Consider the following 19,914-nt stretch of genomic DNA (forward strand, 5'->3'; position numbering starts at 1 on the left):
TTTACAGTAGTCAAGATATGGAAACAACCTGTTATCATATGAATGGATAAAAGGGATGTGGTATGTATATACTGTGTGTGTGTGTGTGTGTGTGTGTGTGTGTGTAATGTGTCCACACACACACACACACACACACCCTTTAGAATGTTATTCAACCATGAGAAAGAAGGAAATCCTATCATTTGTGACACATGGATGGACATTGAGAGCATTATATGCTAAGTGAAATTATATGCTAAGTGAAATACTGCATATCAGACATTATAAGTACTTGAATTGCATATGTGGAATCTGAAAAAGCTGAACTAGAAACAGAGTGGAATGGTGGTTATCAGGGGCTAGGGGGTGGCAGAAATGAGATGTTGGTCAAAGGGTACATACTTCCGGTTATATGACAAGTAAGTTCTGGGAAAGGTAAGTTACTATTGATCTAACTTTAGGTTCACTGACTCTTTACTATATCATCTCCAGTATGTTCTCCTTGTTGTAGATACTCTTTTACAGAATTTCTATTTTTTTTATGGTTTCTGTTTCTTTGTGAGCATATTTTTCTTTCTTCATTGAACATATTTATAATAGTTCTTTTAAAATCTTTGTTTATTGGGGCGCCTGGATGGTTCAGTCAGTTGAGCATCCTACTTCGGCTCAGGTCATGATCTCGTGGTTCACGAGTTTGAGCCCCACATTGGGCTTGCTGCTATCAGTGCAGAGCCTGGTTCAGATCCTCTGTCTCTCTCTCTGTCCCTCCCCTGCTTGTGCTCTGTTTCTCAACAATAAAGAAAACATTAAAAAAAAAAAAAATCTTTGTTGATTGGTACCAACATCCGATTCTACAAGGTTGGTATTTATTTTTTGGTTTGTTGTTTGGTCTCATTTTTTTGAACTTTGTCAAATTAATTTTGAGTTTTCATCTTGTTATGAATGTTATAGATTCCGTTACATTCCTCCATAAAAGGGCTGATGTCTTTGTGTTAGCAGGCAGTTAATTTGGTTGTACTCATACTGCAAACTGTATCTTAGGAGGCAGTTGAATTGTCAGTTTTTTTTTTTTTTCAATCATTGGCTGGTATCTGTCCTGCATATATGCAGTTCATTGGTCAGTCAGTTGGTCCTGCAAAGATTTGGGCAGAGTTATAAGTAGGTTTTATGACTTAACTTTCTGACTTTTCTGGAATTTCCCCTTCACTTTCCAGTGTTGGCAGTTGCTTTGGAAGCTTCATCTGGTATTCTAGAAGATAACACTGCAATTAAAAATTGGGAGCCTCTCGGTGCCTGGGTGGCTCAGTCGGTTGAGCATCCGACTTCGAGCTCAGGTCGTGATCTCACTGTGAGTTTGGGTCCCGCTGTTGGAGAGCCTGGAGCCTGCTTCAGTTCCTGTGTCTCCCTCTCTCTCTGCCCCTCCCCTGCTCACATTCTGTCTCTCTTTGTCTCTCAAAAGTGAATAAACATAAAAAAAATTGTGAGTCTCTTTGGGAATTTTATTTTCTTTGTGTGGCCACTGACTGTGACCTGCCCTCAGGCTGTGTACAATATATTTACTGCTGCCATTTTTGGGGCAAGAATGCCATTTTTTCCCCAACAATACACTGCCCTCCAGAATCTGCTTCTGTTCATGTTCCTATGCCTTCAGATGTTATTGTCGTTCGTATTTTTTCAAGTTTTATAATTGTAATCTGCAGGAGGATTGGTCTGGACAAGCTTATTCTAGTCTATTGGACGTGGAACTTCCCTCCATTTCCATTTGGTTTTGATGCATAGTCTCATTGATTTTTATTTATTTAATGTTTTATAATTATTTATAGCTTTTGATTTGATGTTCAGATTTGGCCAGTGGGAGCCCCTTCAAGCTTACTTTTTTTTTTTTTAACATTTCTTTCTTTTTTTTTTCTTTTTTTCTTAAAAAAAATTTTTTTTTCAACGTTTATTTATTTTTTTTGGACAGAGAGAGACAGAGCATGAACGGGGGAGGGGCAGAGAGAGAGGGAGACACAGAATCGGAAACAGGCTCCAGGCTCTGAGCCATCAGCCCAGAGCCTGATGCGGGGCTTGAACTCACGGACCGCGAGATCGTGACCTGGCTGAAGTCGGACGCTTAACCGACTGCGCCACCCAGGCGCTCCAACATTTCTTTCTTTTTGAGAGACAGAGAGAGAGTGTGAGCAGGGAAGGGGCAGAGAGAGAGGGAGACACAGAATCCAAAGCAGGCTCCAGGCTCTGAGCCATTAGCCCAGAGCCCGACGCGGGGCTTGAACTCACAGACCGCGAGATCATGACCTGAGCCGAAGTCGGCCGCCCAACTGACTGAGCCACCCAGGCACCCCGATTTAATTTTTTTAAAGTTTATATTTATTTTGAGAGAGAGAGAGAGAGAGCATGAGCAAGGGAGAGGCAGGGAGAGAGGACCCCAAGCAGGCTGTCAGCATGGAGCCCAACATGGGACTTGATCCCACGAACTGTGAGATCATGACCTGCACTGAAATCAAGAGTGGATGCTTAACCAACTGAGCCACCCAGGTACCATGCTCCCTACCCCCTGCCTTTTGATTTAATTTTATTCTTAACTATGTAAAACATGTATTTAGTTCAAAAATCAAAACTAATTAATAATATAAGCTTAGATAAACATTCTTCTACCCATATCTCCTCCTTTTGGTTCCATTCTCTTCCTTGCCTTTTACAAGTAACTTTTTTTTTTTAAGGTTTTTTTTTTTTTTTCAACGTTTATTTATTTTTGAGACAGAGACAGAGCATGAACGGGGGAGGGTCAGAGAGAGGGAGACGCAGAATCTGAAACAGGCTCCAGGCTCTGAGCTGTCAGCACAGAGTCCGACGCGGGGCTCGAACTCACAGACCGTGAGATCATGACCTGAGCCGAAGTCGGCCACTTAACCAACTGAGCCACCCAGGCACCCATACAAGTAACTTTTTATTAATTTTGGTATTTCCAGTATTTTGTTTAAAAAAAAAAAATATATATATATATATATATATATATATATATAATCTGAATTTTTTTTCTTAAAAGCTGGCATACTTTGTTCTGTACATTACTTGTATTTACATAATAGCATATATACTGGAGAGCATATATGCATAGAGGTCCTCTTCATTCTTTTTTACAGCTATATAATATTCACTGTGCTAGTATATTGTAGTTTATGCATCCAGACCTTGTTGGTGTATTTCTCATCTTTTCCATTGCAAATGATGTCTCGTTGGAATAACCTTCTCCATATGTTGTATTTGTGAAAGTGTATCTTAGAATGGCTGCAGAGTTGGGGGATTATTTGATCAGAGTATAAATTAGTGCTATCTGATAGAAATGTAATATGAGCCACATGTGGCTACAAGAAAATTTAAATTTCACAATAAAAATAAAAATATAATTTTAATTATAATAGTTAATTATAAATATCCAAATATTACCACTTATATTTAAAATCCTGTCATTTCAACACTCAAAATGAGTATTATCATTGGCATGTAGTCAGTATAAAAATTATTAATGAGATAGTTGAATTCTTTTTTGTACCAAGTCTTCAAAATCTTGTGTGTATTTCATACTCAATAGCACATCTGAGTTTGGACTGGCTGCAAGTCAAGTATGCAGTAATGCTTAGCAGCCACATTTTTCTCACAGTTTGTTTTCTGCCTTTACTTACAGTTTTGAGGGTCTTTTGGCCATGTATACTTTGAAAAAGGGTTTTTATTGTTGACTTTATTAATTAAAAATGCTATCTTTTACCTTTGGATTTTGAATCACTGCTAGACTGACTTTCCTCATTCCCAGGTTATACCTGAAATCATCCATGTTTTCTTGCAGGACTTTCATGGTTTTAATTTTTATATTTCCATCTCTGATCCATTTGAAATTTATCTTATTTTTTCATATACTTACAGTTTTGTTGTTTTCTATTTCCTTCAAAAGATGTTTAAGATAACATTTTTTAACCTTCAGGAGTAAGGGCTTTTTGTTGTTATTTTTCGTATGTAGTTTTATTGCACTGTGATCAGAGAACATAATTTGCGTTATTTCTATTATTGTTGAACTTACTGAGATTTTCTGTATGACCTTATATATGATCAGTTTTTGTGAATAGTCCATATCCACTTGAAAAGAGATTGAACTTTGTACTGTGATAGAGAAAACAATATAGTAAGTTCAATATGGTGTAGTAATTTACCTTACTGATTACATTGCTTTGGTCTTCTGTGGTTTCACCTACTATTATTCTGTTTGTATTAATTTTTTCATACAGCTACTGTAGATTTTTTTTTTTTTTATAAAGCTTGCGATGGGGCTTTTTGGTGCAAAAGTATTCATAATTGATTTATCTTCCTCATTGTTAATTTGTCTCTTAAAATTTATTTATTTATTTATATTAATGTTTTTATTTTAGAGAGAGAGAGAGAGAGAGAGACAGACTGTGAGTGGGGGAGGGGCAGAAAGAGAGGGAGACACAATCCAAAGCAGGTTCTAGGCTCTGAGCTGTCAGCACAGAGCCTGACACGGGGCTGGAACCCACGAACTGCGATATCATGACCTGAGCCGAAGTCGGACGCTTAACCGACTGAGCCACCCAGGCTCCCCAATTTATTTGTCTTTTAGAATAAAAAAAGTTGTACTTTGTCTTGCTAGGTGTCTTTTGGGCCTAGGTGTTTTTTGTCAGTTATTAAGATCATAACCTCTGCTTTCATTTTGATTGTATTTGCCCATTTTACTTTTGCTCATACATTTCCTTTTAATGTTTCTTCATTACTTTGTTTTAGGTGTTGCTTGTAATGTAAGTATACAATTGAGTTTTACTTCATGAGCCAATCTAAAATAATCTTTTTTCTTTTAGTGGAGGAGTTAAGCTCTTTGCATTTATTATTGACAACGATATGCTAGATTTTAGCTCCTGACAAATATTTATTTTATTTTGTTTACCATGTGTATTCTGTTTACTGTGTGGCATTCATTATGTTGAATTACATTTTCATTGCTCTTTTTAAGAATTTGCTTTGAGGGGCACCTGAGTGGTTCAGTCGGTTCAGTGTCCAACTCTTAATTTCAGCTCTGGTCATGAACTTTCAGTTCCTGGGATTGAGCCCTGTGTCGGGCTCTGCACTGACAGCACAGAGTCTATTTGAGATGCTTTCTCTCCCTCTGTCTTCCCCTCCCCTGCTTGTGTGTGTGCACTCTCTCTCTCAAAATAAATAAATAAACATTTAAAAAATAAATAAAATAAAGATTTAAAAATAGCAAAATCTTTAAAAGAGTTTGCTTTGAAAATTTTTTGATATTTACTATATTTATCTGGATAAAGTATGGAGTTTCATTAGTAATAATATTTTTTCATTAATTGTGACAAGTGTTAACAATAGGGGAATCTGGGTGTGTGGTATATGGAAACTCTTTGTATGCTGCAACTTAACTGTAATATAAAACTCTTTTAAAATTAAAAAAATTGTTTTCAATGTAGTAGAATTGAAGGTATCCCGGATTGGTTTTGGAAAGTAAATTTTATGTGAATTTATTGCTGAACTTCATGAATATAAGCTGTAGTTTTCAGTTTCCAGAAAATTAGGGAGGTATAATCACTGTGTATTTGATGGTAAAGTTAGAGGAAAACATCTCTGATTTAGAATAATGAAACAAAAAGAAATTTTTGGACTGGAAAGAAATTTTTTAGCGAAAGATTAAAGAAAACAATTGCTTTTAGAACTGGTTACTTGAATCATATCTTGTCTAAATGAATTATTTAGAATTGTTGGGGAAGTCATGTCTAGTAGCAAGGTATAAAGATTAATGGGTATTTAAATAAGAATTTTGATGGTTCCTAGAAGGTATAGGGCTTTTACTCCCAGAATTTTAGAGTTGCAAGAGACATTTACAGTTTATTCTAGTTCTTTCATTTGTATAAGAATAACTAGAAATCTAGGGCAGTGATATGTTAGATCTAGAATCATGTAGTAAATTGATATTTAGAGCTGGGATGACATTTGAAGACTCTTTCATTTCTGTTTTAGGATTCTTACCTCAATGCCAGAATGTGTTCTTGAGAATTATGATAATCTTGAAAGTCACAAGATCCTGGGTTCCTCATATCCTACTTAAAGTGCAGCTAAGGCATTGTTACATATTTATACTTGTATTTTTTAAAAAGGCACAGATGGGGTGCTTGGGTGGCTCAGTCGGTTGGGCATCCGACTTTTGCTCAGGTCATGATCTCTTGGTGGGTGAGTTTGAGCCCTGCATTGGGCTCTGTGCTGACAGCTCAGAGCCTGGAGCCTGCTTTAGATTCTGTGTTTCCCTCTCTCTCTCTTCCCCTCCCCTGCTCATTCTTTCTCTCTCTCTCAAAATAATAACTAAACATTAAAAAATATTTAAAAAAGGCATAGAGCCATAAGTGCTTTTTTATTCAACATCTCAGAGATAATGTTAGGTCATAAGCCTCTGCCTTGTTGTTTTTTTCTGTACTGGGTTTGTTCCCAGTAAGGGAAGGGCCTGGTAGAAGATTGTAGCAAAAACGCCAATCATTATGAACTGTAGATTGGGAGCTAGAACTGGATCTGGTGCTGGAAACCATAAAAATGCCAAGATGATGTAGGGGCTGGGATGGTGTTGGGTGATGACTTATATCATGACTAAGTGGACTTTCCAACCTGTAGTAAAGGGGACAGAATAAAGGAGGTTGCAGAGCCACCATCAAACTCATGCTAATCATGAGGGTCACTTCCCTTTTCACTCCCTGGAGCATTCTGCTACTTGCCAGCTAAGATTTGGAATAATCATAGATAATGAAGTAAAATTCATCTGACATCTGCAAAACATTTTTATTTTGCAAAGCACTCTGACAAATATTATTGTTTGATCCTTGCAGTATCCTTGAGTTGGATAGAAGGGATGTTGGTGAGCAGAAAATGTTAAATACTAATGTCAATGTATAACACAGTGTGTCAAGGCACTGCGTTAGAAACCAGAGGATATGAAAATGACTACACATGGTCTTGGCTTTCATGGTGTACACCATCCTGTGGAGATTGGGGTGGGTAAACAGTCAAATTCAATGTAAGGCATATTGAAAAATATTTGGAAATTCAAACTACCATGGGAATTTAAAAGGAAGGATGTTATTACAACTGATGGAAATTTTAGTATTTTGCCTTCTGATTTCAGACTAGTTGAAAGGATAATAACTATAAAGGAATCTCTTTTTTTGTTGTTAAAACATTTATTTTAGTTTATTTTTTGAGAAAAAGACAGAGAGAGAGTGAGCGAGAGAGCGAGAGAGAGAGCACATGAGCCAGGGAGGGTCAGAGAGAGAGAGAAAGAGACAGTCCCAAGCAGGCTCCATGCCTTCAGAGCAGAGCCTGATGCGGGGTTCAAACTCACGAACCATGAGATCATGACCTGAGCTGAAGTCAAGAGTTGGATGCTTAAGTGACTGAGCCACCCAGGCTCCCCTGTTTTAAAAAATGTTATTTTATTGTATGTTACTGTGCTGTTAAGTTAGGCATAATGTTTTCACAAGGCTATTTTGGGACCACAGTCAATGACCACACAATAGTGGTCCAATTCTCTAAATAACAATCACTAGACAAACTGGGCACCCTCTCACATGTGGACAAATCTGCATGGAAAAGTACCAGAGTTTTAGGTGTGGACTTGTGTACTTTATTTGCCCTTTCTAGTGTATTAAGAAGTGACACGCACTTTAACTTGCCAAAAGCAATGCTTGCATCTTAGTGGCAACATGCTACTTATGTTACATACTGAAGTGAATACCAGAACTATAAAGGTAGGAGGTGTAAGTAAATTTCATTGGGAAGGGAGGTTGTCAACATAAATAGCAAATGGAGAGTGAGTAAGGAAACTCCTGTTGTCATAGACATATAAGACCTCAATCATATACAGGATACAGGAGGCATTTCAGTTTGTGACAGCCAGCCCAGAAATGTCAAATGCTTTTTCATTTAATCTCATTCTTCTGGATTCCTACCAAAAAGGAGTACATTAAGAACGCAGAAAAGTTGCTTACTCAAAGGGTGAAACTCTCGAAAAGAGTAAGAGAGGGAATATAACTTAATGGAAATTAAGTTATGTAGAAGACTCTTTAAATTATAATTAACTACATTTTCATATCTTCACAGTAATACAAAACACAGTTACTTGCAGAACTGGTTCAGATTACTTGAATACCAGATACATTTTTAGTCTTGTATGTAAGTGTTTGGAAGTTACTTATGTTTATATGAATTGAAGCTATCAATACTTTTCTACAGCAGTAACTGCACACCAGAAAGGCCGAGGCAAACACAAATCAAGGGATGGAGTTTTCCCAAAGCTGCAGTGTGAAGACTATAGGCATTTGATTCCATACATGTGAATGGGTTTCTTTACTATAGGAAATTCAAATGGAATAAGGTTTCTTGAGGGGAAGAAGGATAAACCTCTATATGCATTTAGTTTTCTGCTCCTTCTGCAGCACCACATTATTCTCCTGCAGTGTCTGATGTCCATAATGTTAGGTTGTCTCTAAGCAACTTCATGGTGAGGGTACTGTCTTTGGATGAGGCTTCATTCAGTATATCAAGTTCTGAAGTGGCCTCATCAAAAGCCATTATAGCCAGTGTGGAGGCAAGCTTGGATTATTAAGGATATCATAGTAAAATACAGAAAAGTTAAGAGCCAGCCCCAGGCAGATTGGGTGTGTGGGTTGCATCTCTTTCTTGCTCATATTAAAAGCCTCTCTGTAAGCTCCTTGGGAATTACCTTTTTTTTTTTTTTTTTAAATCTTGACCGCATGCACCTTCAGCAGCATATGAGAGGTAATCTTCCTTCATTTTCAGGTAGAAGACCTTACTCTCTAGATTAGTTGCATTGGCTATTAAAGACATATCCAACAAACAGCTTTTCACTGTTTTTCTTTTTTTTTTTTAATTTTTTTTAATGTTTATTTATTTATTTTGAGAGACAGAGCATGAGCATGAGCACGGGAGGAGCAGAGAGAGAGAGACACAGAATCCGAAACAGGTTCCAGGCTCCGAGCTGTCAGCACAGAGCGCGACGCGGGGCTTGAACTCACAAACCATGAGATCATGACCTGAGCCGAAGCCGGGCGCTCAGCCGACTGAGCCACCCAGGCGCCCCTCACTGTTTTTCTTACTGGGTGTTGTTTATTCTTTGCAAACAGCTGGTATTTCACCTTCATGGTTACTAATGTTTTTTGTTTTTTGTTTTTTTTTTTTTTACCACATATTATGCATTTATTACATGCTTTCAGATAACTTATTAATGTATGAGTGGTGTCAATTGGATACATCTAATTTTGGAAAATTTCAGTGTTCAGTGCTATCACAAAGTTAATTTAGCTCATAGTTCCCCTTTAAAATGGTTAATATAGTGCTTCCAGCCAAGATGGACCAGCAGGAATTGGTATCCTTCCGCCTGAAAGAACTAACTGGATAAAAAAATATGAAACAACAGTTTCTAAGACATTTGCCATCAGGCAACACAAGACTTTGATCCCTGAGAGACAGGAAACAAACTAGGTGAGACTTAAGATTGCTCTAGCCTGGAGAGAGTTTCTAGGCATGGAGCAGGTCAGTAGAACCCAGAGGAGCCAAGAAATCTTACTGAGTTGAAGAGATGGAGCTGGGAAGCTGTGGGGAGCCAAGGCACCTAGAGTTCACAGGGCAGAATGTCATAGAAGAGAGAGCTGCAAGAGAATTGGGCAGATCTCTAGAGGTTCCTTTCAAGAATTCAGTTGAGCACTAATCAGTGCATACCTTTGAGGGAACTACTTAAGGCTAGGAAGAACCACTCAAAAGGAATTGAGGGCACAATACAATACTTACAGCTCACATACAACACCAGGAATAGAGTCTGGATCCATCAGAGAAGAAAGTCTCATTATTCGCTGAGTGTCAGGTAGAGGATCTCTAACGTTCTGGTTGTCATTTTTAGATGTTTGATTTGGGTCCTTTTTTTTTTTTTTTTTTTTTTTTTTTTTGTCTTTACTTAAAATGTAGTCAACTTTTTTTCTGGTTTCTAGAACATATGGAATACATTTATAACAACTTTTAATGTCCTAGTTTCCTAATCTTACCAACTGTGTCATATCTAGGCTGGTTTTGATTGATATTTTTACTCATTATGGCTCTATTTTTCTTATTTTTTAAAAACTTGCTTGGAAATCAGTTGATGCTTGTCAGGCATGTAAAAGGAGACACTGCAAATTTTACCTTGTTGGGTGCTGGATATTTTTGTATTCCTATAAATAGTCTTCAAACTTTTTCTGGAATATATTGAAATAACTTGGAAGGTGTTTGATCCTTTAAGGTATTGCTTTTAATCTTTGTTGAGTGGGATCACTTAATCTAATTGCCCTACTACTGAGGCAGAACCTTTCTGAATACTTTACCTGATGCCTTGTAAATCAGAGGTTTTCTATTTGGCTAATCATCTGGTTACAGATGTTAAATTGAGGGTTGGGTTATTCCTTCAAGGGTTGTTTTTAAGCTCTTTTGGGTTCATTAGAGAGTTGTCTTTTTTTTTTTAATGTTTATTTTTACTTTATTTTGAGAGTGGGGGGTGGTGAGGGTCAGAGAGAGAGAGAATCCCAAGCTTGCTCCACACTGTTGTGCAGAGCCCAACACGGGGCTCGACCCCATGAAACCTGAGATCATGACCTGAGATCATGAGCTGAAAAAGAGTGGGATACTTAACTGACTGAGGTGCCCCTAGTCTTTATTCTAGGACTGATTTAGCCATGCTGAGGTCTCTCCTTATTGCCCAGAGTATACAAGGTCTCTCTCTACTCTGGTTGGATGGAACCTCCAATGTCCTCAGCTCTGCTTGTTCATTTTTTTTAGTTCCTCAGCTGTTGCTTTTTGCCTGGCCTCATGGATTTTACTCTGTGTGTAGATGAGTATTAAGTCAGACTCAAGTGGACCCCTACATAGATGGGGCTTTTTTTTGCATAATGTCTCCTCTGTGGTATATTATTCCAGTAACTCCTGCCACCTATAACTTACTGAACTTAGATCTTTGTCTTTTCAAGTTAAGGAGATTGCTGTGTTATGCTTTGAATCTCCCTGCCTACAGTGGTATCTAGACATGTCTCTTGGCAAAAAGTCAAGGTGTTTATAGGGCTTATCTAGCTTGTTTCCTTCACTCAGGGAATGCATAGCTATACTATTGTCCAGTGTCTGTAAACTGTTTCATCATATGTTTTCTCTAGTTTTGTAGTTGCTTACTGTCTGAGCGTAAATCTGGTACCAGTTACACCATAATGGCTAGAAGCATAAATCCTAAACTACTGGATTATTGTGGGAGGTTGGTAAAGCCTTTTGGGTGAAGTTTAGGAAGAAATGATGACGAGCCCTTAGCTGATTTTTCTAGTTAATGGCCATTTAGGAATTGTTTGTTTATGGGCCCTTGGAGTAGTTAACTTAGCAGTAGTTTGTCTTTTTCAACCAGATCTAGCAGTTGAGATAATGTAAATAGTAAAGCACTATACTAATGTGCTTATTATTTTTAGTTTAATTTACTGAATGTTCTCAATAAGCTGGTCTGCCTCAGAATAGGTTTTTGACTTTTGGAATTTAAAATGAAAATAGTTGGATTACCTTATGCTGGAGGAGTTGAAGTTGGTTCAATATTATCTCTAATCACAAAAAATTGGTTTCAGTAGGCTTTGGTGTCATTGGAGAAAGACTGCTTCTCACAATTCATAATAATGTCAGTCCTAAATCTCATGTATCAATAGTAAAGTACCTGGCAGAAAGACATATTTCCGAAGAATGTATTGTGTTGCTATCTTATTCTTGGCTTTTTGTACTTAATGACTTTGTACATATGTACTTAGTAAACATTTGATGTGTGAATCTTTATTAAGACCATTCACTTGTCAATCATACGATTACTTTCTATGTGTCAAACATGGTAGTATGTAATTGGGAGGCAAAAGAAATAAGAGATAGGGTCCCTTAACAGAAGATCACATGAGATGGCGCCTGTATAAGGCAGCAACATATTCTGGCAAGGATTAATGGAGTACAGAGTGGTTTTATCAGCTCTCAGGGAGAAATGGAGGGGCTGGATTTTGAGAAAATTGATGGATATGCATTGATTCACCAAGAGGATAAGGGAGAAAAAGTCCCTCTTCTAAAAAGAAGGAGTGGTGTGTTGCAGAGAATGACAACATTTTTCTGTGGAAAGCAAGCAAATTAAATTGGCTTGAATGGAATTTTCTGTAGAAGATAGTCAGAAATTAGGTTGTAGAGCTAATTGGGGTGTGAGGGTTGTAGGAGATTTTGAGCATTAGTCTGAAAAGAGAGAATTCTGATTGTCCTATATGTTAAAAAGTAGACAAAATTAAAGGGTTTTGTGTTCACACAGTAAGTTTTATAGGTGCTGACTTATTTTAAGATAAACTATGGAGCAAATTAAGACACTGTTACTGTGTTTGACTGTAATTTGCAAAGTAAAAACCCATTCTTTATTGGGATTTGAAAAACACTGCTTGCAGAAAAGCACTGCTTGCAAAAGTTTCACATGTTATAACATGTTATAAGGGAGAAAAAGGAATTTTTTAAATGGTATAATAACTGAGGGTATTCTAACTGAACTTAGAGTAGGGCTCAATTTCATTTGTTTATTTGTTTTTGTTGTTCCAGGTTGCTGCTTTTGCTAAGAGAGTACCCATGACCCTGATGGTATTTTCATTCAAGATAAAGTGTTCTATTGCCTTTATTGATTAACTGAACGAATTCAGGTTAGTATATTTGTGGACAGCACTTCCCTGTTCTAATTATAAATTAATATGTTGAGAAATGGATAATTATGTGTTTGAAGCATGTATGTGTATAGCAGTGAAGTAGAAAGACCAGGTCAGTCTAACCTTTGTTGAATTGTGTATTAGTTAATAAACATTTTCTGAGTACCATGTGTAATCTGTAATACATATAATAAAAAAAATGTTTTACTCCCTGTTTATGGCTAAATATGGTACATTGTACTTGCATTGTTGTGTGGTATATTTGGTGCTGAAATAAACAACTCATCTTAGAATTTTTTGACATTTTTGATAGCTGACTTTTAAAGGTTGGATTCTTGTCCAGATTTTAGTCCTACATTAAAGTTATTATTTGTTTTTAGTGTTTAATCTTGGGATTTTGACAAATGTATATTCGTCACCATAATCTTTTAAATTCACTTATGTTGTCTCTTTGTAGTCAGCCTCTCCCTTCACCACAACTCCTAGCAACCACTGATTTGTTTTTTGTCCCTATAGTCTACCTTTTCGTGTATGTCATTTAACTAGAATTATTTAGTATGTAGCTTTTGAAATCTAGTTTCTTTCACTTAACGTAATGCATTAGGATTCATTCATGTTGTGTATACTAGTAATTTGTTCTTTTTTTCTTGCTGAGCTATGTTCTGCTATATGGTGATATATCATTTAGTTTATCCATTTACCAGTTGATGGACTTTTGGGGGAGTTTCCAGTTTTTGGTGATTATATCAGTCAAATTTATCACATTATATTGACTGCATTCCCTATGCTATACTTTCCATCCTGTGACTTAATTATTTTATAACTGGAAGTTTTTACCTCTTAATCCCTTTCATCTCTTTTGCCTTTCCTGCCACCTCTCTGGCAACTACCAGTTCTCTGTTTTTATGAGTCTGTTTCTTTTGTTTGTGTGTTTTGCTTTTTGGATTCTATATATAAGTGAAATCATATGGTATTTGTCTTTTTCCATCTGACTTGTTTCACTTAGCTCAGTACTCTCCATCCATGTTGTCATGAATGGCAAGATTTCAGTATTTTTTTTTATGACTAATATGTGTATATATATCACATCTTCTTTATCCATTCATCTGTCAGTGGAGTTTTATGTTGCTTCCATATCTTGGCTATTGTAAATAATGCTGCAATAAACATATGGGTACATATATGTTTTCGAATTAGTATGTTTATTTTCTGTAGATAAATACCCAGAAGTGGAATTGCTGTGTTGAATGGTATTTCTATTTTTAATTTTTTGAGAAACCTCCAAATTGTTTTCCATAGTGACTCCACCAATTTACAATCCTACCAATAGTATACAAGGGTTGCCTTTTCTCTATATTCTTGTGAACACTTGTTATTTCTTGTGCGTGCGTGCGTGTGTGTGTGTGTGTGTGTGTGTGTGTGTGTGTTTCCTTTGATACTAGCCATTCTGACTGGTGTAAGGTGATATCTCATTGTGGTTTTGATTTGCATTTCTCCGATGACTAGTGATGTTCATGTTTCTGTTGACCTTGTGTATATCTTCTTTCAGGTCTTCTGCCCATTTTTAATTGGATTGTTTGTTTTTTGGTTTTGAGTTGTATGACTTCTTTATATGTTTTAGATATTAGCCCCTTATTGGATATAGCCCCTTATTGGATTTGCAAGTAGCTTCTCTCATTCAGTAGGCTTCCTTTTCATTTTGTTCATAGTTTCCTTTACTGTGCAAAGCTTTTTAGTTTGATGTAATCCTAATTGTTTATTTTTGCTTTTGTTTCTCTTGCCTGGGGACATACCCTGAAAAATATTACTAAGGCCAATGTCCAAGAGATCATTGCCTGTTGTTGTTTTTTTTTTTTTAAGTTTTATGGTTTCACGTATTACATTGAGGTCTTTAATCCATTTTGAGTTTGTTTTTGTGTGTAGTATAAGAAAGTGATTCAGCTTCATTCTTTTGGATGTAGCTGTCCAGTTTTCCTAACACCATTTATTGAAGAGACTGTCTTTTCCCCTATTATATATTCTTGCCTCCTTTGTCATAGGTTAATTAACCATTTAAGCTTATGTTTATTTTAGGGCTTTCCATTCTGTTCCATTGATTGATGAGTCTGATTTTGGGCCAAAACCATACTGTTTTGATTATTGCAGCTTTGTAGTACAGATTCAAATCAGGGATTGTGGTACCTCTAGCTTTGGTCTTCTTTCTCAAGATTGTTTTGGCTTAGATGATTAAGCTTCCTTTTTTTTTTTTTTTAATGTTTGTTTATTTTTGAGAGAGAGACAGAGTGTGAGCAGGGGAGGGGCAGAGAAAGGGAGATGCAGAATTCGAAGCAGGCTGTAGGCTCTAAGCTGTCAGCAAAGAGCCTGAAGCGGGGCTCGAACTCATGAACCGTGACATCATGACCTGAGCCAAAGTCAGGCGCTTAACTGACTGAGCCACTCACGTGCCCCTAGATGATTGAGCTTCTTGTCAGCAGTGATTGTTTTAGATTTTGGTATTTTCTGAAGGAAGGATAGCAAGTATTACAACTTGTTGAATGCATGGTTTAGTCTCAGCCATACATGGACTACTTGGAGTTCATTAGAATACCTTGCATCTGTGGTGGATTCTACAAGATTGGCAGGGCAAGAAAGTAAAAAGTGAATTTCCTTAAAGCATGAGAAAATGGAGCCTATCAGAAGGGTAAAAGCTTCTCACATAATTATTACACAAAATGGACCTTGAGGAACATTTAGGTTAATGCCTGTGTGTGTGTGTGTGTGTGTGTGTGTGTGTGTGTGTGTGTGTGTGTGTGTTTTGTAAATGGGAATAAGGAGACCTAGAGAGATGAAGTGATAAGCTTTTAGTCATACAGCTAGCTGCAGACATGTAGTGTGGTGGCTCATTTTACTCATCATCCTGCCTTTCTTTATCCTGGGATTGTTGCTTGACCTAAGGGTAGGGATAAAGTTAAACTGCTCAATTTAAAGTTGTTTACAGTTTAAAAATACTATTTATGTCCGCATACTATTTGGAAATTTTAGTTTTTGACAATTCTAAAGACATTCTAATATAGCTTCTCCCCTACCCTCCAGGATGCAGAACACTCTCCAAGTTTTAAATTAATGTAAAAAAATAAAAATAAAATTGTTTATAAAATTCAGTTTTTAATTTCTTTTTCAGACTTTAACTTCAGACTTTAAGTTAGAACAGGTCACTATTGAAATGGTATTAGATACAATCTTAGATTTCAAACAGATACAAAAAAAGTGTTGATGTTTAAATATAACTATGTGAAAGCATTTTTATGTAGATCAATTTAAAAGCATAAAATTTATTTATTTTTAACATTTTTATTTTATTTTTTGAGAGACAGAGACAGAGCGCTAGTTGGGAGGGGCAGGGAGAGAGGGATACACAGAATCCAAAGCAGGCTCCAGACTCTGAGCTGTCAATACAGAGCCCGACGCGGGGCTTGAACCCGTGAACTGTGAGATCATGACCTGAGCTGAAGTCAGACGCTTAACTGACTGAGCCACCCAGGCACCCCTAAAAGTATAAAATTTAAATAAGACCTCTATTTTCACAAACATTTCAGATAAATATGGACCTTAGATTTTTTGGTTGAAAATCTGAGTACCCTAAAATCTGCTCTGGAGGATTTCACTAATTAACATGTTTACAGGTATAATTAAAGTGCTCATTTTTCTCATGAGCACTACCAAACCTAGAAAATTAGCAAAAAACTTGTTAGAGATACTATTTTAGAAATGGAACATTTTAAAATAAATATAATATCATAGGTGTTTACTTTTGGGTATTTGATGTATAGGCATATTAAGAAATTGTGACTCAGTTCAAGTGGTTTTAGTTATACAGAAAGTATACTTTGCTCTAATTTTTTTCTCCTGTAACATGTAATACTTATTGTGTTATACTATGTTCATTCTGATTTCCTAAGAATTTCTAGCCTTTTAGGACAAAGAGGACACCTATTTGGAGACAATTCTTTAGGAGTCTTTTGTGTTTCTGTCCATATTCTGAGCAGAAGCATTGACAGCTTTTGTTGGGGGCTGTCTTTTAAGGAAATTTGTATAGCAAACAGCCTACATAGATAGAAATAGTGTTTCCATAAGGACAGGTGATAGATTTCTTTGCTGTTCAGGATAATCAAGATAATCCCTTTGGGGGAAAAGATAGGGTTTGTTACTCCTTGAAAGATTTAGATTGGATAAGCTCAGCTTTTTTCTCCTATAATACAGCCTACTGTGTGTACAGGCATCACTGGCTCTCCTTGTGTTGCCTCTTAAGAATTAGAGCTTGGGGGGGCGCCTGGGTGGCTCAGTCGGTTAAGCGGCCGACTTCAGCTCAGGTCGCGATCTTGCGGTCCGTGAGTTCGAGCCCCGCGTCGGGCTCTGGGCTGATGGCTCAGAGCCTGGAGCCTGCTTCCGGTTCTGTGTCTCCCTCTCTCTCTGCCCCTCCCCCGTTTGTGCTCTGTCTCTCTCTGTCCCAAAAATAAAATAAAAAAAAAAACGTTGAAAAAAAAAAAAAAAGAATTAGAGCTTGGGGAACCAGTGCAAAAGATTATATTCTGGCCACTACTGTTGTTTTGAGTAGTAAACTTCTTTGTCTCTGACCCAAGAGTGTCATACCTTCTGCCAGGATTATCTGATGCTGATTTAACCAGGTATCATTAACACAACCTACTGATTGTGTTACACAAAGCCGAGTTTATGGCTTATGCTGTGAAGGAGAATACCACCTTGCAAGAGCTTTGGTGGTATCTTAGAGGGGCAAAGTCAAGGCTAAAATGTGAGAATTTGAAATTTTATTTGAGTCTTCCAGTGGTAATGATGGGGCCTGATTAGGATTGAATACCATGATATAATAGTTTAGAATTGGCGAAACAGCAAGGCAAGGATTTGAAAATTGTTGATGTTTCTTGTTGAAGAGTTGATGGGTCTTTCCTGAAGCTTCTGTAATGAACAATCAAGTTATATTCATGCAAGAGTCTTCTGGAATAGTAGAGATATGCTAATGATGACATTGGCCTAATAAAGTCTTGTTAATATACACAGGAAGTTGTATGTGTAGGTAGTTACATTAGTTTTCTAGGACTGCTATCACAAATTACCACACACTTAAGGGCTTAAAAAAAATCCTTTCATCCCTAACTTTTGTTGTTTACAAGAAGTCCTTAGTGTTTTTTGGTTTGTAGCAGCATAACTCTAATTTCTACCTCCATCTTCACATGGCAGTCTTCCCTCCGTATCTGTATTAAAATTTCTCTCTGATAAGGACACCAGTCATTGGATTAGAGCCCACCTTAATTCACTATAACCTCATGTTACCTTGATTATATCTGCAAAGACCTGATTTCCAAATAAGGTTATGATCACAATGAATGAATTCTGGAGAGACATTATTCAACCCAGTACACAAGAGTATGTGGTTTCAGTCCTTAGTATCTAAGTTGTGTATGGCTAGATGATTTTGTTTCTCAATATCCATGACACTGTCCAAGCTGATTACTTAACTTGCATTTAGAATAAAAATCTCAGGCTCTTCAGAGTTTTTGACAACAGCATGATGTAGTGGAAAGAATACCAGTACGGAAATCAAGTTGCCTTGGTTCTGGTTTGTACCCTGCTATGAACTAGCTTGAGAAAATTACTGTCTTCTCTAGCTATTAGTGTCTCAATAGGTAAATGGGGAGGTCTAGAAGAAAAGAGGAATGGACCAAATGATCTCTAAGGGCCTTTCTAGCTCTCAGATTCTGAAGTTTGGTAATTGTTGAGTGTGTGTTCAATTTGTTGGAGTGACAAAATGAGAAAAGGAAATAGAGAATGCTTTAAATGCTGATATGATAGATTCTGACCTGTGAATGTAGCCTTATTTATGGGAGAAGATTTTATTTATTATTGGGTGAAGATCATTCATGAAGATACTAGGTAAACATACAGTTAGTCCTGATCTCTCTGACTTAACCATATTTTGTTTTTCTGTTAGTTTGAAATAGTATATTTGGAAGGGAGACATTCTTCAGGTCAGTTAATTCACTTGAACTTAGAAAAATGTGTTGTTGCTGTACTCTCTCAGCTGAGTTCAGAAAATAAAATAACCTTTTCTGAAGTGAGCATGAGAGTGTAGCTCTCCCTTCATTGCCCACATTTCTCTATCATAATATTCCTGTGGTCATGGGATCTGAGAAAACTTCTTACTAGAGAATAGTAGTAGTCTAGTGAGGTGGTGCATGGTGCTGGATGGAGTTCTAGGTTTAAGTGTCTCTTCTTCCATTGGATTTTTCTTATGTTTTGAGTAAGTCATTGTAGTACTGTTCGAATTCTTTTTTGAATAATGTTGAAAATACATAGTTACTTCATAGACATATTGTGGATGCTTAACAGGAAATTTTTTTGGCAATGGTAAAACTACCTATGGTTGTATCTGTGCTTGTCCTTTTCAAGGTACATATTAACAGTGTGTATGTATTGGTGGTAAGTATAAATGTAGGTTGAACCAATATCTTTGGATTTGCATGAAAGTGATTGAAGTAGAAGAAAATGAATTTTTGATTCATTCCATGCAGTAGAATATCAAACCCATCTTCCAGGAAACCCTGGGAATCTCTCAACGCTTAAACTTAAGGACTTTCCTACATAACTGCTCTTCAATTACAGACAAATTTTCCCAAGTTCCTGTTTTCAGCATGAGTATTTGGGTGATTCAGAGACCATCACCAGTTACTGCAACAGTGGTGGTTTCTTTTTTTTTAATTTTAGGAGACATACTAGAGTATAAAATTTGCAATAATACCGTAGAAGTACTTGAAATAAAGTGTTAAAATGATCATAATGTAAAAACTAATATAAATAGATGCTATAATTCAGTAATAAGAGTATCTTCTGAATCATTTTCTGTTCAATTTCCATCAATGTGAAAGAGTAGTAGAATGAAAAGAATAGTAGAATGTTGTTAGTGTATGTTTTTTTTTTTAATACGCTGTCCACATCAGTGAGAAAAAGTCAAGATTTTTTGATCTGTGGGTGATTCTGATGAATGAAAAAAAGCCTGGAAGGCTTTTCTTGGAGGAGTGGGGTATAGGGTGGAGATTGTGGCTGATGATTCAGGTTTGGATCAAACTCTCTTTGGTTGTAGTTTTCCCCTCCT

At 36.8% G+C, this 19,914-nt stretch overlaps 1 protein-coding gene across 10 annotated transcripts in view; it reads left to right on the forward strand.

The window, feature by feature from the left end:
- Nucleotides 1–19,914, forward strand: part of FUT8 (fucosyltransferase 8) — a 310,512-nt gene that overhangs the window by 35,669 nt on the left and 254,929 nt on the right. For all 10 annotated transcript variants that reach the window (XM_047862655.1, XM_047862657.1, XM_047862658.1 and 7 more), the window contains exon 2: nt 12,667–12,764. The gene's annotated coding sequence lies outside the window, so the exon portion shown is untranslated. The remainder of the gene's footprint in view (nt 1–12,666; nt 12,765–19,914) is intronic.

The sequence above is a fragment of the Prionailurus viverrinus genome, chromosome B3, assembly GCF_022837055.1.
Source record: "Prionailurus viverrinus isolate Anna chromosome B3, UM_Priviv_1.0, whole genome shotgun sequence".
In the NCBI taxonomy this organism is placed as follows: Eukaryota; Metazoa; Chordata; class Mammalia; order Carnivora; family Felidae; genus Prionailurus; species Prionailurus viverrinus.